Source organism: Marmota monax, unplaced genomic scaffold (assembly GCF_021218885.2).
Source record: "Marmota monax isolate L192 unplaced genomic scaffold, Marmota_monax_Labrador192_F-V1.1 WCK01_AAM20220418_F8-fsc00408, whole genome shotgun sequence".
NCBI lineage: Eukaryota > Metazoa > Chordata > Mammalia > Rodentia > Sciuridae > Marmota > Marmota monax.
This window is the reverse complement of record NW_026693691.1, coordinates 242,920-264,254: the sequence shown is the minus strand read 5'-3', so window position 1 is coordinate 264,254 and position 21,335 is coordinate 242,920. Positions and strand designations below refer to the sequence as shown.

General features: G+C 33.9%; 1 pseudogene; it reads right to left on the bottom strand.

The window, feature by feature from the left end:
* Positions 1-2,096: 2,096 nt before the first annotated feature.
* On the bottom strand, positions 2,097-3,282 carry LOC124103346 (glyceraldehyde-3-phosphate dehydrogenase-like; annotated as a pseudogene).
* Positions 3,283-21,335: the final 18,053 nt, after the last annotated feature.

Sequence of the window (21,335 nt, the reverse complement as noted above, 5' to 3'; positions counted from 1 at the left end):
TTGGGAGTTCATAACCAACTTGAACTTAATGTATGAAATATGATATGTCAAGAGCTTTGTAATGTTTTGAACAACCAATAAAAAAAAGAAAAGAAAAGTTATGTCCAATTCATTCTACTGTCTTTCCCATTCCCATCTCCTCTCCCTTCCCTTCATTCCCCTTTTTCTAATTCAGTGAACATCTATTATTCCCTAAGCTTAACTATTGAGTACACAACTTTTAATATAAGAAAATGGCACGTTTCAAAAAGATGAAAAGTTTGAGCTTTGAGTAAGTACAAGTTTGGTTATGGATATTGAAGTTGGTATCATAGTGAAAAATAGAAAGCTGGAATTGTCTTGCCTTTTATAAGGTATGACACAAAATGTATAGATGGAGACCAAGAATGTTATACAGCTTAGGTCTTCACTAGAGAGAGTAAGAAAAACTTTGAAGGGTCTTAGTTTTCCCCTACTCAAAGCTAATAAGTTATCTTCTCATATATCCTTCAGGGACACCAGAAAACATGACACACAGGTCTGAGATACAGGTCCTTATTACTCATATTACTCACAGTTGGCAACAGGAACTTCATGTTCTCATGGCCTGATCTTTTTCCCACTCCTAATTTCATTGGGGGCAACCATGAGCAATTAGTTCATTGTACAAATAGTGGCATCAGGTTATAGCTGAGGAAAATCAAGTTCAGGAAACACAATTTATAAGGGACTATGAGAAAACGTGTTCAGTATTTACCTGGAGGGAGGCATTGTTTTAATTTTCTGATCAGGAAACAAAAGCATGTCTCCTTATCCACAAGGAGATATCCTATCTATATTTCAAGGCTATGTTTTAAATATCCTTAATATAAAGAAAGAATTTGTTAATGTGACTTCAAAATATTTTAAGAAATGCAAGAAGCCCATCTAGAATTGTTTCCCAGGGTGTCCAATACACATGAGTTCATCAATAATAGTGATAGTTTATTGAATATATTACATGTGCTTTCTGTGCAAAGCACAAAAATATTATCTGCTCTGTAAAGAATATTTTGGAAACTAAGATTTTGACATTTATTTCCGTTTATCAATAACTATGAGAATCTTTTTTATGAGTTAAATGACTTGAGAGTCAAGAAATAATCATGATTCCTGACAAAGATGACATTTATTTGTAATTTCTAAATGAAATGGCATTCAACATTTCTCTTGCACTACATTTTAGTCTTGAAATAAGATTCCATCATCTATGACATTTCACCTCTCAAAGATGAAATAAAAAAAATAAATGAATGTCAGCCACTTGTAAAATGTGATGCAAGTACCAGCTAATATGAATTACATATTATAAAAAATTGGTTGATGGCTTAATAAGAACATTTTGATGTTTTTAGTCCTAAGTGATTAATTCATATTAAGGTATAAATCATTGACAAAAGCATTTCCCCAATCAGTATGGTATTGCTAATTGCCCATTTCAAGCATAGATCCAAGTATAGGAATTTCTCTGACATTTTCTTCTAGCAAGACAATTGTGGGGAATCTATTAGCCTTTCTAAAATTTCTTTTTTTATGTAAAAGAACTCCATTTACACCTTCTTTACATAACAATCCCACTGACTCTCATACTGGCTTCCTTTTTTAAAATAGTCTGTTAGAATCTACATTTATTTCTTTTTATTCTACCTGATTTGTGCTTCCAAAAGAAGGAAAAAAAAAACCTATATTCCCTGAAGAAAGACTGTCTGAAATGCTTCCAGGGTGCAGAACTAGATATGAATTTAAGGTTGATTTTTATGATATAAAAATCCTTAAAATACAAACTAAGTTGATAAATAATCAAAACTTTGATGCACCATAGACTTTTATAATTAAGGAAAGTGAATTTTTTCGGGGGGTGGGGTACCAGAGATTAAACTCAGGGGCAATCGACCACTGAACCACATCTCCAACCCCATTTGGTATTTCATTTAGAGACAGTGTCTTACTGACTTGCTTAGCACCTCACTTTTGCTGAGGCTGGCTTGGAAGTCATAATCCTCCCTAGCTGTTGAGATTACAGGAGTGTATTACTGCTCCAGGCAAAATGATTCTTTTTTTTTTTTTTTTGGCTGGGTGCAGTGAACTTTATTGATGGTATGTGACAGTAGGGCTTCCTAAGCCCCTCCCCTTCTTCAGGGGATCTAGGATGGAAATTGGGAGGGAGGAAGATTCTCAGTGTGTTGAGGGACTGAGTTAGGGGCAGGGACTCCCCAGCAGCTGTGGACCTCTCTCTTCCTGTGTTCTTGCTGGGGCAGGTGTTCCAGGGGCTCTTACTCCTTGGAGGCCATGTGGACCATAAGGTCCACTACCCTGTTGCTGTAGCCAAATTCATAATCCTACCAGGAAATGAGCTTAACAAAGTGGTCATTGAGGGCAATGCTGGCCCCAGCATCAAAAGTGGAAGAGTGGGTATCACTATTAAAGTCACAGGAGACAACCTGGTCCTTTGTGTAGCCCAGGATGCCCTTGAGGGGGCCCTCTGATGCCTGCTTCACCACCTTTTGATGTCATCTTATTTGGCAGCTTTCTCCAGGTGGCAGGTCAGATCCACAACTGACACATTGGGCGTGGGCACACAGAAAGACATGCCAGTGAGCTACCCATTCAGCTCAGGGATGACCTTGCCCACAGCCTTGGCAGCACCAGTGGATGCAGGGATGATATGCTGGGAAGCCCCACAGCCATCACGCCACAGTTTCCCAGAGGGGCCATCCACAGTCTTCTGAGTAGCAGTGATGGCATGGACTGTGGTTATGTGTCCTTCCACAATGCAAAAGTTGTCATGGATGACCTTGGCCAGGGGGGCTAAGCAGTTGGTGGTACAGGAGGCATTGCTCACAATCTTGAGGGAGTTGTCATACTTCTCATGGTTCACAAACATGGGGGCATCAGCAGAAGGGATAGAGATGATGACCCTTTCAGCACCACCCTTCAAATGAGCCCTGGCTTTCTCCATGGTAGTGAAGACACCAGTGGACTCCACAACATATCCAGCACCAGCATCACCCCATTTGATGTTGGCGGGATCTTGCTCCTGGAAGATGGAGATGGACTTTCCATTGATAACAAGCTTCCCGTTCTCAGCCTTGACTGTGCCATGGAATTTACTATGGGTAGAATCGTACTGGAACATGTAGACCATGTAGTTGAGGTGAATGAAGGGGTCATTGATAGCGACAATATCCACTTTGCCAGAGTTGAAAGCAGCCCTGGTGACCAGGCGCCCAATAAGCCAAATCCATTCACTCCGACCTTCACCATCATATCTCAGAGATGCGGCTGGCACTGCAGGAGACAGGAAGAGGTGGCTTCCTGTCGAACCAGGAGGAGCAGAGAGCCCCAAATGATTCACTTTTTAATGAACAGTTCTGATGTGGTATGGTTTGTATATGGAGTGTTCCTCAAAAGCTTCTGTGTAAATGATTAGATGATAAGAGATGGAACCTAATCAGTTCATCATCCTTTGAATGGACTAACTGGGTGGTAACTGTAGGCAGGGGGGGCATGGCTGGAGGAGGTAGGTCAAGGAGGCATTTCCTGGAAGAGTTCATCTTCTCTATAGACTTTTGCCCTTTCTTTCCCTGCCTCCCAGTTACCATGAGCTGAGTAGACTACCTCAGTTTCACCCTTCCACCATGGTGTTCCATCTCATCTCTGGCTCAGACCATGAAACCATCCCACCATTAACTGAGTCTCTGAATCCATGAACCAAAATAAACCTTTTCTCTTACATGTTGTTATTCTTGGATATTTCAGTCACATATTTGAAAAGCCGATGTGTTCCATGGCACATATGTCACCCAAGATTTAAATCTACAGTTTTGGTTACAATACTGGTAGCTGAAAACTTTGAAGGATGTATCATGGGAAGAATCTGAATCGAGATTTATATAATGTCACATATTCTCATTTTTGTGCCAATTTGTAGTAATGTTATTGATTAGATATATGTGTTAAATTTTATAAATATGCTATTCACATTCATGGACACATTTAGCTGAAAAAAAATAGTATGATCTAATGTGTTGAAAAGCGTAGCATATCAAATTAAAACTTATATATCATAATTGAAAACATCATGTGCTGATGAGTAAAATGATAATCCTTGGTTGCAAACTCCAGAAAATAATATTTTCATGTTTCACATATTCCATTTTTTCTTGAAAAAAAATGAAAATGTGTAATATATTAGGGTTTCATCTATTTGTTGCAAATGACAGATTCCATTCTTCTTTATGGCTTAATAATACTCCTTTGTATATATGTATCATAATTTCTATATCAATTCATCTGTTAATGGAACTGGGCTCATTTTGTATTTTAGCTATTTTGAATCTTCACACAATAAACAAAGGACATTAAGTGAAATAAGCAAGACATGGGAAAGACAAGGATCTCATGGGCTCTCACATGTGGTTACAAAAAAAAAAAAAAAAAATGTCAACCTGAAAGTAGAATAGTGATTACTAGGGACTAAGAAGGATGCCAGAGGTTGATAGAGGGCCAATGTGGAAGAAGGTAGCTGGATATAATCAATGCATGCTGTATATATGGAAATATCAAACTGAATCACATTGATAAGTAATTTTGTACCAATTGTTGTATCCCCAAATCTGGCTCCTTTTTCCCCTTTTGCAATTCATGAACCAATAACAAAATCAAACACTAAGCAGTGAAAAGGGCATTTATTCTTGTCCAAGAATAGAAGTGGAAAATAAACTTATAAATTAATTTCCCTTCTCTTACAGGCTAGCAGGTTATAGATATAAGATAAAAAATTTTAAAAAAAATGAAAGGAAGGAAAGGATGGGCTGTGAGGGGTGGGTTTTCATGTATTTTATTATTATGAGGCTGGAGGCTGCCTGGCCATCACACTAAAGGCCAACTTAGATCCAACCAGTTTGAGTCAGCCTTCCTGAAGAGCAACTTGGCCTTCAGACATCCTGTCCTTAAAGACAGCAAGATTGGAGGAGGCCACCCAGGCATCACAAGACCAGTAACATACTGATACTTTGATATGAGTTAAAAAAATAATCTAGAAAATACAAAATAAGTGTTCTTTAAACTATTTAAAATCAGGAGGAAGAAAAAAAAAAGACTAAACTTAGCAAATTAGCCTCTGGAGAAAAATGAGGAATTTTTGTGGAAGTTATTTTAAATTAAAATTAGAAGGCTATTGTAGTGGTGAGATCTTTAAACAAAGGTGGAGTGGACACTGACTTGGAAGTCACCATCATTGGGACTATTTCACCTATGCTCAGTGAGTGCTCAGTAACGCCTTCTGGCTGTTTTGTTTGCCAGAAGCAGGCAGTGGAAATGCTTTCTCATCAATGAATTTTCTCTAATTCCATGGCTATTAATGTGTAGAATTTGTATTTCTTTCTTATTGTCTTTATTTTGAAAGGAAGCTTATAAGGCAATAGTTTCCAAACAAATCTGGTAATAACATGATATTAACAGAAGAAATATGGCCCAATGAATGACTTTTGCATTAACTCACTTTTAGCACATGGGATACTATTCCTGAATGATCCTAACATTGCATTTAAATAATCAAGTTTTGATCATGTTTTTTTAAAAAATACCAGGAGAAAATTACACTCTGAAGATTAAACTTTTTAATGAGTTTCATATTTTAGTAGATAATGTTCTTTAACTACTAATGGTCTCAGAAGCATCTCATTTTTAATTATAAGCAAAGAACCATATTGTGCCTCTTAAGTGTCAAGGTGTGCCCTCAGAAAATTATGCCTCCTTATCACCTCTGGTGGCATAAATTCCTCCACTGCATACAAAGGCTGATTTATTGCATGTCTGTAGTCTTTGATTTTCCTCATGCACTGCTCCTGATCTCATGAAGATCTTAGGCCAGTGTCACATTTTCCTTGTTCTCCATGGATCTTCTTGATGTTTACCATGAGGTAGGGAAAGAACACAGAGAAAAAGAGGAAGAAGAAAATTCTGCATAGCGTTTGCTTTACCACAATGGATGGATACATCAAAAATGTCTTTGTTTTAATTGACGGTTACATAGTTATCTATCACTACATAACAAATTTTCACACAATTTTACAACCTAAACAATAATCATTTATTATCTCACATTTTCTGAGGTTCAGAAATCCAGGCATCATCTACCTGTTTTCCGCCACCTCAAGATGTTTCATAATTTGTAGTTATGCTCTTGGCAGGGTATGTGGGTTTGTGAACACATCTGAAAGCTCAACCAAAGGGAGGTTTTCTTCTTCTAAAACTCAGTGTTATGGTTGTTGGCTGTATTCAATTTCTTGATAACTCTTCATTTACACATTACTGTTGTGATACGTGACAACATGACATTTGAATTCCACTATCATCCCACTACATGACATGACAACTGGCTTCTCTGAGGTCAAATAATTCAAGAGAGAGAGAGAGAGAGAGAGAGAGAGAGAGAGAGAGAGAGAGAAACTATACATGCACACAAAAGAAAGCAAGCAAGAAAAAAAATCAGATACTTTTGTAACTCAATCTCAGAAGTGAAATGGCATCTTTTCTGTTATGCTATATTGGTAATTATGTCACTTCTATTGCATTCTCTTGATTAAAAGTGAGAAAATAAGTCTAGCCCATATTTGAGGGTGGTGATACTACACATGGTTAAGAAAATTAAGAAATTGATAGTTGTGTTAGCTGCCCCAAAGTGCTTTCCATAATGTTCTTCTTCTTTTCTGGATTCCTATAGGTACTCAATATGTCTTTGTGTATAAATACACAGCCATCCATAGAAGTAAGTTTTAAATTTCTTGCTAACTCTTCATTTACACAGTACTGTTGGGATACATGACAACATGACATTTGAATTCCAATATCATCCCAACTGGGAATCAGCATTTGTATCTTCTTTTTCCAGGAGACCATGACTTTGCCACATTACTGGAGTTCACCCAAGCCAATGGGCTCCAAAACCTCCTCTTAAAGATGCCCTATATTGTCATTCTTTTGCATTATTTGACAAAAAGTAAAAATAAGCATTGAAAATAAAAATATTAATTTTTAAGGTTGATAAAGTTATATATTATAATCATCTGAACTATATTCATGAATACTTATTTCTACAATATACAAATCTACTTATGCCCAAGTTTCCTTATTAAGTCTATGACTTATATTAGAGAAATGGGGGCATTTAGCATATATCTGTGGAAGCTAGTTCTCCCATATTTTCCTTTTCCCTTCAGTCCTCATTCTCACTTTGGTTCCTTATTTTAACACCCTAATATCCTTGTACCTTGCACTTGCTTCTCTCTTATTTCTGCTAAACTCTACGTTGGATTGATATATATTTTATATTAAAACCCTTCTTCTCTATTTGCTACCAGTTACTAATTGTTGAAATACAATGTTCTATTATCTGAATGTTTGAATTGTAATTTTGCTATTGATTTTAATTTGCATTATTTATTCTTCTTCGAACTTAGTAGGTACCATACTGCCAAATGTTTAATAATATTATTAATATGTGGAAATATTTTTTTAGTTTGCAAATATGTGCATGTCATGTGTATCTTGAACCTCTCACATTTGATAATTGTACTATATTGCCGTTATATTTTTACCAGTTTATAATTAACTAAATTTAGAAAGTTACATGATTCGCCTGTACTGTACAACACTTTAAAGTCAAAATCAATACATAAATCAATATTTTGTTTACTTTTACTTCTTATCTTAAAGTCTATGTAATTAAATATTATGTAGGATAAGATTATAGTAAGGAAGATTATGCATTTTTCTGTTTTACTTACAAAATACTTTTATTTGTTTTTTAATAAATCAGGCATACCTGTGAAGAATCGTGTTTCAGAGAATTTGGTTGAAATAGAGGGCCCAAAATGATATGTTCTTTGCTTACTCTTTACCAGCTAATGTTTTATAGTCTGTATTGCCAAATGCAATGAACATGTTGCTTTTGGATATGTTGCTGATTTTTGGAGCACTGAATCCACTAAGTATCTGTGACACTTTCTTGTCACACACTGTGCTAGGAAACTTAGTGTGATGTCCACAAATGATAGTGCTAAAAAGAGCAAAACTGAGTCCCAGGATAAACACTGGGTAAATGCACTGATGTGGTGAGAAATAGACAATTTAAATTGTGGTAATTAGTTTAATAAAATGGGTATTGGAATATGGTATATAAGCAGTAAGTGATTTTTTTTTAAGTGCACACACATTTCTTAAACAGGACATATATTTTTGGATGCAGAGAGATAATCCAGACTTATTTTATTCAACAACATAAAAAAAGAAAAAAAAAAAAAGAATGTGCATCATCACTTTCTTTTAATGCTTTCTTTGCTGAAGCTTCTTCTCATATACAAAATGGTATAAAATAGCAATGCCAAAATTTCAACATCACTAATTGTATTTTTGAGCACATTATATTAAAGAGGTTGTAGAACCTTGAAGAGAAAGATAAAAGTGATCCATTTATTATGTAATATCTGTCCTTTCTATCTCTCTTTCCTTTTGTTATTATTTTAAATTAAAAAAAAATATTGCAACTAGTCAGTTTCTAAGCAAAACTATAAAACACTGTTTAACCCAAGTTTATTTCTTAAAGGAGTGAGAAAAGAAATCTTACTTTTCTTGAATATTCACTCTTTGCCAGGAATCTACATGTGTCTTCTTATTGTATTTTGAAAAGACTTTTCCGAATAGACATTATACAAATTTAAAAACAAAAGTGCGTTTAAATAATTTATTGATGAGCAAGATAATGGGTAGTGGATCTAGGAATTCAATATGTTCCCCTAAAGCTTCCTTATGGTTTGGAAGAAAATATCAAAGGATTAAACAAAGAGTAGTTGTAGTAGCCTTAGAGAGATGCCTGTGGCATCAGTTTTGTGTGAAGTAGGTTGTCTGCTTTTTTTTTCCCTAGTGATAAATTTATATTTGAATGACATATTCATCCATAAACAAGGCCAGAAATAATCTTTGTTGTAAAACATTAATAAAAATGCTAATACTGGAAATTTGAGAAAAAAATGGAAGCTAATGCTGCTATTTACAGCCTTAAAATCTGCCTATACAGCTATGTGTGACTGATTTAGTCAAATAAAATAATACAAACAACAAGAAAATGTTCATATATTATTTACGTTTTGATACCACTCTTCACACCTTTATTTCCCCATTTTAAAAATGTGGATCTAGGAATTCAATATATTCCCCTGAAGCTGTTTTATTGTTTGGAGGAAAATATCAAAGGATTAAACAAAGAGTAGTTGCCTTGGTCTCAATGACTTCCTTCTCTTGTACATAATGTGCTTCTCTTACTCTTCCAAAGAAACTTTTACCCATGTACCAAGTTCTAGCTCTCAACTCTAGAAAATTTCATCCTCTGCTGGAGAGGATTTTCCTTGTCTAAAGTAGTTCTTTATGCCACTCTCTACAGAACACTCTCAACTATCACTTAATCCATAAACCACTATCTCCTCATTCAACTCCCTTCTCTCAATTTTTGAATCTATATTCAGCCTTGTCTATTTCTCAGTTTTTATGAAAGCTTTTATTCTTGATTTTAGACTAATCAACCTCTGCTATATATACCATCTTCTCTACTCCCTCACACATTACTCCTCATTTCCTTGAATCCTACCATTATTCTGTTTCTCTTTTACCTTTTTAAAAAATGAGACAGAATAAAACCTTTCTTATCCCACTGGCTCTATGATTAAACTCTCTGTTCTCTCTTTATAGGTCAATTTCTTTAAAAGGGAGGTGTTTTGGTCAGCTTGTTTGTTACTGTGACCAAAAGACCTGACAAGAAGAACTTTAGAGGAGAAAAAGTTTCAGAGTTTCAGAGTGCTCAGCCCATAGATGGCCAACTCCTTTGCTCTGAGCCTGGAGTGAGGCAGAATGTCGTGGCAGAGATGTCGCAGAAGAAAGTAGCTCAGGACATGGCCATCTGGAAGTAGAGGGGGAAAGCTTCTCTTCTTATGGATAAAACATAAACCTCAAAGGCAAAACCACACTGATCCACTTCTTCAAGCCACACCCTACCTCGCTACAGTTATGACCCAGCGTCACCCTATCAGGAGATTAATGCACAGATTGGGTTAAGGATCTGATAATCTAATAATTTTACCTCTAAACATTCTTGCATTGTCTCACACATGAGCTTCTGGGGGACACCTCATATCTAAATCAATAACAGGTAACATAAAGTTTTGTTCATAACAGGCAAGAAAAATAGTGAACTTAAATAAAATATTAGATAAAGATACAGTTATATAATTAACCACTAAAATTCTGGCATTTGCTGGTATATGGATGGAACTGGAGAACATTATCATGCTAAATGAAATAAGCCAGGTTAGAAGAGTCAAGAGTTAAATATTTTCTCTCATATGCAGAAGCCAGACATAAATAAGGAATGAAAAAGGACGATCTCAAAAAAATATAAGACAGAATCATGAAGTAGAGATAGAGGACCAATGTGGAAGCAGAAAGATGGGAATAAGAAAGAACCATAGTATAAATGGTACACAAATTATGCTATGCATGCATGTATGAATATATCACACTTTTATGCATAGCCATAATGTGCCACAGTCCGGCTGTAGTAAAATAACCGGGGGGTGACAAGCAACTTGTGTACATTGATACAGCAGGAGTGGGAGCCGTTTATTGTAGGACAGGAGGGGTATATATACATTCCACACAGCTTATCTTAATTAACATAAACTAGATACAGCAGTCAACCAATAAGGAATCTCCACACTTAATGGCTCGCTGGCGTTACTTCACAAACCACTCCCTCTGGCAAAATGCCAGGCGCCATCTTGACTTATTTATAGACCCTAACATTTCCCCCTTTTGTTTAATTTAAACAATAATGCAGTGATTAAAAATAATAAATAAATAAATAGAAGGAAGGCCAGTAGAACCAGTAGAACAGAGGAAATGGTCCAGGGGGAGGGAGCTGCAGAAGTGGAGTACTGGGGATCAAAATGAAGCAAAATAGTTAAATTAATTCATGAATATCTCAAAATGAACTCCACAGTTATGTATAAGTATAATGCACTGACATAAAACATAAAAACAAGTCACAAAGTAAAATGAAAAAAAACCTATAATGCACATAAAGCAAAAGAACAAAAAATGAAACATTGTAATAACAATAAATGTAAATGGGTTCAATGAACCTATTATCTTACTCCATTCCTGTTGTTATAACATAATACTACAGAATAGATAATTTACACTTAAAATAAAGTTATTTCTCACAGTTCTGGAGGCTGGAAAGTTCAAAATCAAGGTGACAGCAGTTTCAGGTATAATGGGGTTCTGCCCACTTTTACTAGAGGGCACCATCAGGGTGTTCTCACATGGCTAAAGTCAAAAGGACAAAGTGCCCAGCCAGTTCCTTCCAACCCAGTTAAGAGACCACAAGCCCTACTAAATGATTCATCTCCTAATACTGTCACTTTGGAGTTAATATTCCAACACATGAATACTGAAGGACACATTTAGACCATAAACCCCAATTAAGTTGAAGTTCAATTTGAATATCAACTCAAATCTGAAATCACTCTAAATTTACTACCACAAATGAATTCTAAAAATCTGACAATAAAAGCATGATATATTAGTTACTGGAAAACCATAGGCTTCTTCTTTTTTTTTTTTTTTTTTTTTTTAAGGAGTAACAATGTTCATATCAGCAAAGTGTGTTCAAAACATAAAGGATTACAAAAGAAAAAGAATACTAATGACACTTATTTTTCAGCTATATCCAACATTAAACTTCTCAAAGAAGAATAAGGGAGCTCCCTGAGCAATGTTTTAGAAAGAGTTTCAAGGTACAATTGCAGGTGAAAAACATGTTGAAAATCATTACTCATAGTAGACTATCTTTTCTAACATTAGCAAATTAACCATCATATTCTTATTGTAATATGGTTAAATAGTTTTTTATTGATTTTAGGTATATAATTTATTATTTTTGTTCTTAAGAATAGATCTTTAGGGCTGGGGTAGAATATTTCTATCAATGGTAGAATGTTTCCCTTGCATAGGTGAAACACTGGGTTCCATCCTCAACACCACACAAAAATAAATAAAATAAAGGTATTATATCCATCTATAACTAAAAAAAAAAATAGGTATTTAAAAATTCAACATAATTTAGGTTAGGATAAAGCATAACATGAAATTACAAAGTACGTAATGCACATAAAGCAAAAGAACAAAAAGTGAAACATTGTAATATACATTAACTTTTCATAGTTTGAATTGAGTTCCAATTTATAATAGAAATTTTCTCTTTCAAATAAAAACAATATTGTGTTTTGACATTTGAAGCACTATTCATTTTTCTTTCAGATTATAGTCATGCTGTTCTGAAGGAGTTTTTTTCCTCCCATTTAGCTAGTTGTGTGGCCCTCCATAATTCCAGTCAGGTGATTTAGCATATAACTGCATTAAGTGTTTATTGCACATTATTAACTTTAAGTTCAAGACAATGTCATAGGTGTTTAATAATTGTGTCTTCTTAAATAAAAAAAATACAGTTTAAATTTTAAAAAAATTTAATGCTTTTAAAATAATACTAAATAAAATATATGATTGACCCATTTAAATTATAAAATTTTAGTACTATATATATTTCCACACTAATTACTCATTCAATGTATATTATCTATATTACCATTTAATTATTATTCTGAATACTGTAGATAGAAGATAATAATGAGCTTTATTTATAAATGTAAAGATCCAAAGACTTACAGAATTCAGAAATAGTTGAGGTTTCTTACTGTTTAGACCATATCCTTTATTAGGTATTTCTTCATTTAATACTTTAATTTATGTACAATAAAGATTGATAGGGTGGTCTTTCTCTAATTTCACTTCATTCAGAACTCTTGTTCATGTGACTGAGTCAAAAAAGATTAAATTATTTGTAAAATCCAATTTGCCACTCTGCACCAGGTTTCCAGGATACAGGTTTGAAGTATTTAATGTCATTTAAGAGGCTGAGTAATTTACTTCAAACTACACTTGAATAATTTTAAAGAAAGTAATAGAATACTATGAAAAAATATATATCTGTACATCAAATGAGCTTCTCCTGAGTACACTTTTTCCATCTTCTCTCCACCCCCACCCCCACTTTTTTTTCCTGAAACCAGATTTATTGAATTCAAACTCTTCATCCTGCCTTCTACCTTCCCCATGATTTTCCTCCCCCAAGCTCCCTCCTTTCTTTTTCTTTTATGTCCCTTCTGTTCCAGGGAATAGCCAATATATTGGAAACAAAGATTACATGAGAGGTCCATCACACCATCTCTATTGACCCTTTTTTCATCATGGTTAGAGGCACTGATCTGTATCAGTGTCTTCATGTGTATATCTCTGAGTGTGTGTGTGTGTGTGTGTGTGTGTGTGTGTCTACATATGAAGAGATAGGACAGAGAAAGAGGAGAGATGTGAGGATCAAAAATAATTTCTTATTATTTTTACATGCAATAACATGTGGAGTAAAAATCAATTTTGTCAAAGTTTATTCAACAAGTTACTTCAGTCATTTTGTTTTGCTTTTATTATAGAAGTTAATAGCTGTGAATCATATGAGATGTGTGAGGCATCACATATTTCAATTAAACAGTTTCTTGTGGATAGCAGTGACAGTGACTAGGAGACCAGTGTCTGAGATTGGGGTCCCTGATGACTTCATGGCTGTGGCATACTTGGTGACTGGAAAAGTTTCTGTGCAAAGGCATAGGATGCCCAGTTGCTATGGAGATGTCCTCCATGCTAGAGTCTTATCAGCCTTGACCTTATTCTCAGGCACAGCAGCTCCTAGGAATGAAGGAACTTCCTTGCTGAGATAACCACAATGTTTCACCAGTTCTGCTGCTCCTGAATTTATCTGGAAATTAGTAACTTTAAACAATAAACTTACTTGAGAGGTGCACAATACTCCTAACATTGCACATTGCAACTGTAGAATGTAACTGAGAAAACAGCTGCATACTGTTGCTAAATCTGTATCTTTCATGAATACAAAGAATAATGCTTGCATAGTCTTTAATCTGATTTAGAGACATATATAATAAATGTTGCTGGTGTAATTCTTTAGAGCTGCTTCTCCATCAGAGAGCAGCACTCTTTCCTACCCCAGCTGTTTTATCTTCAAGATCTGTGTGTGTTAACTTTATTTCTTCCAATCTCCCTTCGCCCCTCACCAGAACCTGCTATGGATCTGGACATGGGAGTGTCTTCAATCTCAGATGATGATACCCTTCTGTTTAGGCATGCACCCTGTGAGCTGAGAATAAAAGGCTTCTAAATTAACTGAGATTTGGGGAAGGGCAATCAGATTTGGATGTAAAACATGGGATATACAGGATCCAAAAAGAGGGATCATTATCTGTCTATCTTTGTAGATATGATTAACAAAAGAGGTGGTTCTGTTAGAAAAGCATAGTTGTTCTGGTTTATAAACTTTATTACTGAAACTTGCCCCCAATTTCCTACAGAGGGAATGGTAAATTTAAAGACATGGACAATTGGCACCTTGCTTAAAGTAATGCTTAAAGCTCAAAGCTGGAGGAACAAAAGAAAAAAAAAAGAAGGTCGGGGAGCTCTACAGAGAAAATATAAACTATAAGGACATGCTTTAAGTAAATAATCTTACAAAAGAAAAAAAATGGTTACAACAGTTTTCTTTACTTCTTAGTTTTTGCTGGATCTCTGGCTCTCCTAGCCATATATTTAAAATGTAAATTACATTTTAAATCTTATAGTTTTTATTTACTAGGATTATGAAAAAAACAGTTAAGACAAAAGTAATAAAAGTGTCTCTTTTAAATCCAAACTGCTTGGCTGGCTGTCTTATCTGTTTTCAGCTGGCTTTCTTAACCTCCTCCTACCTTATGTTATTTACAGCATAGAAAGAGAGAAGTAAAAAATTCTAAATGTATAAGTTTTCTTTTTCAAAAATCTTTTTTTGAAAATTCCACAGGCTACAACATTGTTTAAATATCTCAACTGACTCTTCTTTGAGCTAAAAGTACTCTCTGACCTGATGAAGGAGTTTGTATTGTGGTCATGTAAATTTTTTTAATAGTTTACATAAGTTAATGTATTTTTCTGATCAGTATTATTTTGGGTTTTACATTCTGTCTTTGTTCAGAGGTCAATTTATCCAGGCCAATACATTCAAAAATTTCTTTTAATAAATCCTTAGAAGGATATAGACGTGGTGGTGTCTATCTGATACCATCACATAGATTATCAGAATGAATCTGATAACCATCACAGACAAATAGCTGGCTATCTGAAACCATTGATTTTCAATGTTTGTCATAGCTATTAAATCTTATACCTGGCATTTCCAATTATACAGGTCTGTCCTATGTCTATATATTATGTACTTAATATCAAAATTGCCATTTAGATAAATGAGTGCTCATCAATTAAAATCTATATTAGAAAAAGGATCCAAATAACTTAATTTAAATCAAGTAATCAGATAAAACTATAGATGTCTTTAAAATTTCTAACTTACAAATTTTTCTAGTTGGCTGAAGAATAAAGTCATGATTTCTAAAAAATGTCTAAAATGTAATGTAATATTCATTGCTTCTAGGATTTTTCTTCTAGGAAAGAGATGGCTAATTTATTAATTACATTTTTCTGATATTTTATTTTATAATTTATATGAGTAAATTAGATTTATCATAAATGGGATTAATCTTCATAAATATGCCTTCGTAAATTGATAAATTTTACAGAAAAGTTTAAGATTATTTGTTTCTGTTTTTTTCACTTTATAAAAGGTTGATAAGAGTTAAAGTTCTAACAGATGTGATTCTATATGTAAAATATCCAAAAAGTTTCAACTGTGTTTCAATTAAAATACTGTAAACTGCACAAATTATTTCATCTTATTAAGAGGAGTAATTGGAAATAATTCAAAAATTTTATAACAATTATATCAAAATATAAAGTTATAAAGGAATCAACAGGTAGGATAGGGATATAAAATGGCTTATGAAGGGAAACAGATAAAAGATTTGTAATGGTAAATTTTTAAAAAATTTGTGTGTAACTGAATTGGTTATATATAATTAGTACAATTAAATTATTTAAGGCTTTTTTTTTTCTTTAAAACTTAATTTCCTAATCTATCTGGCATGAAACATGCTTATGAAAACAGAAAGCAAAAAACTGTTCTTTTCACAAACATTTGTTACATTTCAAGGACAAGCAGTAAAAGTCTTAGGACAGTTGTTTCCAATTCAAATATAGATCCCATAGTTAATTAAGCTTCCAAAAAGGGGTTCAAAGAAAATAAAATATTGATTTTTCCCCAAACAAAAGTAAAATATTAATGTACTAATTTAAACCAAAGTTTAATCCTCTATATGTTAAAATCATAAAAAAATTCTTAAAACATTAAATTGTTCTTACTTATCAAGATAATTTCTTATGTCTGTGAAGTTTTATCAAAAAATTTGTCTTAACAAATTATTGTCCAACTCTGATAAACTATTATTTTAAAGCATTATGTTACAGTCCAGATTCTAAATTTTTCTGCAAAAGTTTAAATTGGTTAATATAAGGACATCAGTGTAATTGTTGTGGTGTTAACTGGTTTCTTTGTTTTCAAAGAATATTCATATACAAGTCTTTTGAATATAAGGTTTAGGAAAATATTTTTACAAACCTACTGTTCTCTGAATTAAACTTTTCTATAATAGTGGTCTATTATTAAAAATAGTTAAAATTTATGTATGTGATGTTAATATCCTATAATTAGGTAAATATAATTTGTCATATATCATAAAATTTTATTGTACTCTCTAAACTGAGAGGTAAAATCAAATGTATTTTTATTAGACAATAAAGAGATCCTATTTTATTTAAAGTTTCACAATATAAAAAAAATAAAGATATTTTGCCTCTTTTCCACAAAAGTGTTCGAGGCTTTCTTGACTTGTTTGATTTATATTTCAGATGTAATGTTAAATTATGTTAACTGATTCATATAGACTAAAAAAAATTATATATAAAAACTATAAAATAATATGTAAAAAAGATATTAAAATTGTTTTCAAAACTAAAACACCTTACTTAAGATTTGTCAAGAGGTCAACTCACCTGAGTTTAAGACTCTGCCTTTTATTCCTTGTTAAGATAACCAATAAGTTCATTTAAAGTTAAGCTCAAAAGAAAGATTTTTGTTATAAAATTTCTGTGATCTTAAAATAAATAGGAAACATAATATATAACTAAAGGTTTGGGATTTCAAAAAGAATCATCTTTATTGGCTCATAGCTATGATACAATCTAAAAATGTTTTTACTCTTGTTAAATTCATTTTATATTTCCTTATAAATGTTATAACTGTAATTTATTAGTGCCTTACAAAAGTACAAAATGTCTCTCCTTTTTATATTTGGCCAGCCTAATTATAGGTGCATGATTCAGCTACAAAACATACAAATTGATTTTCCAAAGTTAATAAGAGATATCATTTGGTAAAGACATAGCTTAGAATTATCTACTACAAATTTGAGCCCTTTATTTAAAATATTAGGTGGAGATCCCTCTGTGGCCTCTCCTTAATAGCTTTCTACAGAGGCAAAGGCTACATTATTAAAAATTGAAACTGCCATCAAGACTGCACAGCTTACTAGAATTAATTTACAGGAGTCTATACATGTGTTGATGTTTCCTATTTCTCATACCCCTATGGGGGCCATATGGCAGTCTTCAAACTTTATTAAATGGCTCTACCTTGTCCATTCTCCTTCAAAATCTTTAACTCCATTTCATAATTTTGTTAAAAAGAGAAACTGAGCCTTCTTCCACTGTGGTGCTCTTTGACAATCCCTATATGCCCTGTAGGTGAGTTGTATTAATTTTCCTGGCCAGTAAAATTTCACATCAAGTCATTTCCCACTGTTTGACTGCTCTTACAGTGCTGGACTGTCCACTGCAAATTAAAATTGATAATACTCCAGCATATACTAGTTCATCTTTTCAACAATTCTGTGATCGGTATTATACTGAACACCAAACTGGTATAGCTGACAATCCTCAAGGCTAAACTAATGTAGAGTGAGCTAATCTAACCATAAAATTACATTTATAAAAACAGAAGAGGGGGAAATAGGACTCCACAAAATTGTTAAATCATGCTTTATTTGTGTTAAATTTTTTGAATTGTGATGCTGAGGGTCACACTGCTGTTAAGAGATATATGGCTCATACAACAGCAGGCTCAACAGGTCTGGTCTAGTGGAAAGACTTACCAACAGTACAGTGTGATGGACCAGATCCAGTGATTATGGGGGGTAGAGGTCATGTTTGTATTTTTCCAGGAAATGCAGCTCATCCTATTTGGGTACCTGAACTTGCTATTCATCATCATCATGGAAAGCCTCGAACCACAGTTCAAATGACTGAAACTCACAACTGAAGTGTTGAATCCAATCCGATACCCACCAAGGATGAGAATTTGAGGAAGAAGAGGCAAAGAACTCAGGAACCCAGAAGGCAGGTTTGCCAACACGGGGACATTTGAAGAATCTGACTCACCAGGCTGAACAGACAGATGGTCAACCAACAGGGGAATATAAAATCTCCTGCCTCAAAGTTTGTGGCCATGTTGGCTTTACTAAGCTGTCAGGTAAGTATTGGTTGTGAGGAAACCTACTGGACTTACTTTCCTGATCCACCTTTAGTTTACCCTGCTCTGTGGACTGGAGAATCTGTACCTATATTTACTAATGACACACACATGATAAGAGGATTTTCAGATATTCATATTACACCTGTCCATTCAGTTGGATTTAATTATCCTGGATTCAGTGGGAGCTTAACTATATGTTGTTCCCACAATGACAATGCAGGCTGTTTAAACGTGGCTCCAGAAAGTAAGACAGCATATAAGGGAGCCAAGGAAGCCAAAATTACTGGTCCTTAGGATGTAACTAAAAATATTTAGACAGTTATAAAAATGAAACTACCCAGTGATGTGACTGTGCTCCCTATGGAACACCTACTTTTGCCTTACTGCACTAATCATAGTACAGAAGTGGGTGCCTTTCCTAAATGGGTAGATTGTGCCAACACTTGGCCAGTATGTCATAACATCTATGGCAGTAATTAATACATCTTGGATTGGTCTAATAAAGTTGATGAAAGGCATTTGTATCAAAAACTTATGATCCTTGGAGGATTTATAAGTAATGTTTTAACCTCCTGTGGCATACAAAGAGGTCTTTGATTCTTGATAGCCACCTCAGATTTCATTAACTTTACTGGTACTCCTTTATCTAATTATGTCAATAAGGATTGTGAAGTGGCTCCTTGTAATGGCTTGCAAACCTGTGTACAACTCCCTTATGTTTTAATTACTGAAAATGTTATAGCAAACAGGATAAGAGAAAAATACCATCCAACTTGCTACAACTGCAACTTGACAAACTGTATTAATAGATATAATAAACGACAAGGCATACTAGTATTAAGACAACCTTCTTTTATTATGACTACAGCTAATATTTCTGAGGCTTGGTATTCTAATACTGGATTTCAAGTTTTACAGCAAATTCCTGCTTCTTTAAAAATACAATGCCATTCTCTTGGCCTTATAGTAGTTGGAATAGTTTCTTTGATATCTATTTTAGTTTCTGGCATGACTGCTGCCATAAACTTTATCCAATAGTATACATAATGCTCAATTTGTTGAGAAATTAGCACAAAATATTTCAAAAGATTGAAAAATCAAGCAAATATTGATAAGATGAAAGCAAAATCAAATGCTTTAGAAGCTATTATTATTAATATTGAAAATAAAATTGCTGCCCTTAAATTTTGACAAAAGCTTCATTGTCATGCTAACCTTAAATATGTTTATGTTACAGCAACAAAATATAATGCTTCTCAATGGGACTGGGGGAAAGTTAAAAATCATTTATTGGGCATTTGGCAAAAAAATAATGATAGCCTTGACCATATGGAATTACATCACCATATCAAGAACATTCAAGAAAGTCAAATTGATTCTTTGGGTCCTGCATGGCTTGCTGATCAAATACTTAATAATTTAAAAATCTTTAATCCCTGAAATGTATTAAAACATTTATTTTGGTACATTCTTGGAACTCTATGCTTACTACTGATTCTCTTTTGTATTGTAACAATAGGATGCAGGATCTTCCAAAGAGAAATTAAATGACTTCAAGTCTTGATCCATCACTTGCATTTAAAAAATTAAAAAAAGGGAGAAATGTGGAGAGTGGTGACAGTGGCTAGGAGACCTGTGTCTGAGATTGGGGTCCTTGATGACTTCAGGGATGTGGCATACTTGGTGACTGGGAAAGTTTCTGTGCAAAGGCATAGGATGCCCAATTGCTATGGAGATGTCCTCCATGCCAGAGTCTTATCAGCCTTGACCTTATTCTCAGGCACAGCAGCTCCTAGGAATGAAGGAACTTCCTTGCTGAGAAAACCACAATGTTTCACCAGTTCTGCTGCTCCTGAATCTGCCTACAAATTAGTAACTTTAAACAATGGACTTTCTTGAGAACTCTACAATGCTCCTAACATTGTACATTGTAGCTATAGTTTGTAACTGAGGAAATAACTGCATACTATTGCTAACTCTGTAACTTTCATGAAATAACAAAGAATAATGCTTGCATAGTCTTTAATCTGATTTAGAGAAATATATAATAAAGATTGCTGGTGTAATTCTTTATACCTGCTTCTCCAGAATCTCCATGTGTTGACTATTTCTTCCAATCTCCTTTCACTTCTCACCGGAACCTGCTAGTTTGGCCATACTGGTAGTGCAGTTTCTCTTTTAATTCTTGTGAACATGTAAAAATAGGGTGACAATACAATTGAATTTGCTATTTTGCAATATGAACTGTGATATTATTGAATCTACTTCTCTTAACTATAACATGATTTTTCTTAAAAAAAAAAAAAAGTCAGGCTGGGGATGTAGCTAGTGAATAGCAGTTGCTTACCATTTGCAAGGCCCTAAGTTCAATTGCCAGTACCAGAAAAAGAAAGAAAATATGTGCATCTGAAATATGATATTTCCTACATCTGGATAATAAAACAATATCAACATGTATGATTATAAGTCAAAAAAGTTTTATTAATGTCAAATTATAGCTTAAAGCTATTTTTTTTAATTGCAATTTGGGTTATCTGGTATAGGTTAGGTAATCTGCTATAATACATAGTCTCAAAATCTCAAAAGATTAATACAGTTTTTTTTTTCTTCTTACTCACAC